Raw genomic sequence first — 4,691 nt, 5'->3', positions numbered from 1 at the left:
ACGCTGAGCATCAGCTTGTTACATCATTTGAATGTATTCTGAAGTACTCTGGTGATTTTAGTGGCCTTGTTGGAAAACTAATACATATTTTGGAAAGTATGGTGTGAAAACAGAAGAAGCTTTCATTTTCAAATAATTATGGAAAATGGAGTATGAAGGTCAGTCTCAACCATAATTGTATTTGAAAAAAACCATTGCAAATCAACGCATAGTTTATTTATGAATTCAAAGAGCTAGCTTTTTTTTTTTTAAGGAAATGTATGTTCCATCTACTTACATGCATTAGTCTAAGAATGCTTAGATTGCTTTTATTTCTTCAATTATTTGAAAAGTTATTTCTCATAGAGGCCGCACAAGCTAAAAAGAAATGAGATGAGAATGTTTTCATAAGTCAAATTCTATAATGTCATGTTGGTAACTTCAGTGTTTGCTGGCCATTTAAAAGTAACTAATGGCATGGTTTATTGACACCGTTAACTCCATATACTTCAGGAATGTTACTGTTTTGGCAAGACAAATGTATTTCAGACCTGAGTTACTGTTGTTATACCCCATGCAAACTTTGAATTGATTTTTCTAGGCCCACACTGAGCTTTCATATTGGTAGCAAGGCTTTTATGGGTGCCTGGAAACAGGATTGCACCATCTCACCTAAAATGTAAGCAAAATGCCATTTTAAATAATAATTTTATAGTGACTACTTATAAACCCATTGGAAGCTTAGTGCTCTGTCAAGAGTACTAACGTACGCTGCTCAAATCTCAAGCTGTTGTATGTGTAAACTACTTATCTACTTGCTAAATTGTATTGATGTAACTCTTCCTATATGGAAAGGTGGCATCAGAAGTATGTGGATACATGTACCTCTCGCACAATAGATGCTCCTAATTCAGTAGGTTTCACAAATACATCCCTAGTATCAACCCATTCAAATTAGCAGAGTTAGACCAGGATGATTTTGGCACACTAAGAGAGAGTGTCAGACACTAGCTGGCTCAGCAGAGAATGTAATGCAGAGCCAAAGAACAAAAGGAATCCTGTGTTATACCCTTTCTTAAATATGTCAGGGTCTGGACTATATTTATATAATCTTTAACTTTCATGTGGGTAACAGGAGCAGCTTCAGCCAAATTTTACGTTTCATGTGGCAAGTCACTCCATTTAATCCAAAAGAGTGTGAGAATCTGCTACATTGTGCTGCTTGTAAATCAGAGTAAAGCCAGAAGACGAGGTGAACAGTCGCTCGGGTTCTGAGCCACAGACATGCTGCTTCTATGAGGAGCTGCATGCAATTCTAGGTGGTGACCCTACCACTACCCCCAAAACACTTTGTCCATACCTCCCAGGAGCCCCGGACGACCTTGGGCAACAACAAGGAGGACTTTGTTGATGAGGAGGAGGAGAATGCACAACAGACAAGCGGAGGTTCCATTCTTCCCAACAGCCAAGAGCTTTTTTTAACTCCTGGAGCCCATCCCCTCACAAGACCAATTGTTGGCGGAGCATGATGCCGGGGAAGGCACTCTGGTGAGTACACATTTTCAATCAGATTGTAGAGGTTACATGTTGCTATTTTAAATCTGAATTAAAAAATTGGGATAGAAGTTATCAGCGGCCACTCCAGTTACACACAGGGTGCTCTCCGGAAAAGACTGTTTATGTGCCCAGGGATGGCCTGAGAATCCTCCCTGGAGATCTCTAGGAAGCTTTCATGGAGGTAGTCTGCAAGCCTTTGCAGAAGGTTTCTGGGAAGGGCTGCCTTGTGTCGTCCACCACGGTAGGACAGTGTCCTGTGCCCCTCCAGTATTAACTCTTTTGGCATCATTGCAGCATAAGGACCAGGTCTGTACTCAGATGCTTGCAGCATCTGCTCCCTTTCCACCTCTGTTACCCTCAGGAGAGTGATATCGCATATGGTCACCTAGGGGAAACAGGAGGTTTTAAATGCTAGCCCTTAAACTACAAGCAATTTGATAAGTAATCCTCCCTTGTTTGGGTCACACAACCACACTCCTGAGTGTGCCCTGCCTGTGGTTGGAATTGATCACCGTGTATTGCAGCCAGCATTTAAAGGGGTGGGGGGGGGCAGGGCATGCTTCCTGTTAGTCTCCTTTCTACCCCAGCCCAGTGCTGCTTTTGTAACAATCAAACTATTTGTGGTCTTTACGCTAGTGCCTGTCTGCAAGCACCATCCAGGTTGCTATGGGAAAGGGGGTTGTGCTGAGGTTGCAACTATTGATCCCAAGCATGTCTTAACAAAAGCTGCAGCACAAGACCTCTCGCCCATGCCTAGTGGCCTTACTCATCATGGCCAGAGCAGCAAACCGACTCTTGCAGTAGTCAGCGGTTCTGGTTAAATTGTGGCTTTCACGGAAGTGCATTGAGGGGTGTTTCTTTTATAAAAAGATTTAACCTTGCACCAGAAACTATGTATGCACTGTCAATGCTATCCTCATGTTTTGTATTCTTTGCAGCTGAAACCTTATCCGTAAGCCCATCCTCTATGCTGGGACAGAGACTTTCCCAGATTACAAGGCAGAAAAAGAAGACTCGGGAGGACATATTCAATGAGTTAATGTGTGCCTCCGAGACTGACAAGACAGAGCTCAGCGCATGGAAGATTGCATTGTTAGAGAAACTGCACAGTGACCGTGAGGACAGAAGAGCATACGAGGAACACAAGTGTGACACGCAGGATGAGATGGTGTGGGTTATGAGGGAGCAATCAGACATGTTGAGGCGTCTGGTTGAGGTTCAAGAAAGGCAGCTGGACGTTAGTGTCCTGCTGCAGCCTGTGGTGAACCTGCTGCCATCATCGCCAAGTTCCACATCTTTCTGTGCTTGTTTCTCCCTTCCCTCCTCCTCCCACCCCCCAGTGTTATCAGCCCTTTCCCCCCAGGTTATCTTCCTTTTCTTTGCTGTCTCTGTGTTTGTGAACATAAAAACGAATGAATTGAGGAGAAAAGGCTCTTTATTCATTCAGCACACAGCAGCCAGCAGGGTTGTAGTTTACAGGGGAGCACATGCAATGAAGGGGACAACTAGGTAAGGAACAATACACATAAGTGTCACTTTACTGTGGGTCATTGATGAAACTAATTTTCAAAGCCTCACGGAGATGCAGCACACCTCAGTGTGCTCTTATTGCCCTGGTGTCTGGCTGCTCAAAATTGGCTGTCATGCAATCTGCCTCCACCTCCCCCAACACACCCCCTGTTGGAAAATTTTCTCCTTGTTTCACAGATATTATGGAGCTCTCGGCAACAACAATGGGGATATTGCTTTCACTGAGGTCTAACCTAGTAATCAAACTACGTCAGTGGACTTTTAAACGTCCAAAGGTACATGCTACCAGCATCTGCACTTGCTCAGCCTATGGTTGAACTGCTCCTTACTGCTGTCCAGGCTGCCTCTGCACAGCTTCCTGAGCCCTGGGAGCAAGGGGTGGGCTGGGTCTCCGAGGATCATTACTGGCATTTCAACATCACCAATGATTATTCTGAAGTTTGGAAAGAAAGTTCCTGCTTGCAGCTTTCTGAACAGACCAGAGTTCCTAAAGATGTGCGCATCATGCACCATTCCCGACCACCCCATGTTGATGTAAGTGAAGTGGCCCTTGTGATCCACCAGCACTTGCAACACTATTAAGAAGTACCCCTTTCGATTTATATACAGACACTCCCTGGGTTACGCAAGACTGACTTAACGCAAATTCAACCTAATGCAAAAAGTTCCATAAGGCATAAATAAAATTTTTGAGTTGCGGAAAATATTGCATAGCGTACAGAAACACAAAGTACTGTAGTCCAATGTGCGGAGGAATACAGCAGTAGCATCTCCTACAAGAGAAGGCTTTGCGGTCTCACAGCCTCTCAGTCTCGTATTATTTCAGCGATACTGTATTTCTGTTATTTCACCTTATTATTTAATTCAAATCATGCCTGGAAAGCAACCAAGTGATAGCAAGAGTTCAGGACCAGTTCGTAAGTGAAAGAAGATTGATTTAAAAAAGAAAATGAAAATAGTGAAAAAGTATGAAGGCTGACAAAGCCTGTCGTCAATTGCTCGTGAATTCAATTTGGCTACCTCAGTATTTTGAATGATAGTGCACGCATAAATGAGCATGTGAAAGGCTCTGCTCCTTTAAAATCAACTGTCATAGTGAAGCAGGATCCCAATTCCTCATGATTCTTGAAAGTGAACAGAGACATTGATGAAACCCCTGTTACAGACAGATACATTAAGAGAAGAAAAAGGCCACTATCCAGTCATCTCTCTGTAAGTTTGTAAGGAAGGTTGAAAGGTCTGCCATGTCCACATCTCCACAGCCTTTCACCTCCAAAGCCCCCTCTGACGACCCCGATGATGTAATGCCTGTCTCTTCCTCTCCTTTCTCATCTACAAATTAAGCCCATTGTCATCCACCACCAAAATTTAGCCTTCAGTGTGCCAGGATAACAATAGGATTAAGGTAAATGCAATATTTTTGTTGTAATCATTTGTTTATGCTTGTACAATATACGTTTCCGACTTACATAAAATTTGGGTTATGCAAGGCTTTCTGGAACGGAACGATTGTGTAAGTCACCCTTTGGTGCCAACATAGGGATATACGTTCCATCTATTGCCCCACTGCCATTAGGGAACCCCATCGCAGCAAAACCATCCACTATGTCCTGCACGTTTCCCAG

General features: G+C 43.4%; 1 long non-coding RNA gene across 1 annotated transcript; it reads left to right on the top strand.

Moving 5' to 3' along the window:
- Positions 1 to 578: 578 nt before the first annotated feature.
- LOC115657857 lies at positions 579 to 2,899 on the top strand. Its single transcript, XR_004002077.1, has 3 exons — positions 579 to 658; positions 1,347 to 1,527; positions 2,475 to 2,899. It is a non-coding gene; the product is annotated as an uncharacterized LOC115657857 (long non-coding RNA).
- Positions 2,900 to 4,691: the final 1,792 nt, after the last annotated feature.

This window comes from Gopherus evgoodei, chromosome 9, assembly GCF_007399415.2.
Source record: "Gopherus evgoodei ecotype Sinaloan lineage chromosome 9, rGopEvg1_v1.p, whole genome shotgun sequence".
NCBI lineage: Eukaryota > Metazoa > Chordata > Testudines > Testudinidae > Gopherus > Gopherus evgoodei.
Note: the sequence above shows the minus strand (reverse complement) of the source record. Positions and strands in the feature narration are given on the sequence as shown.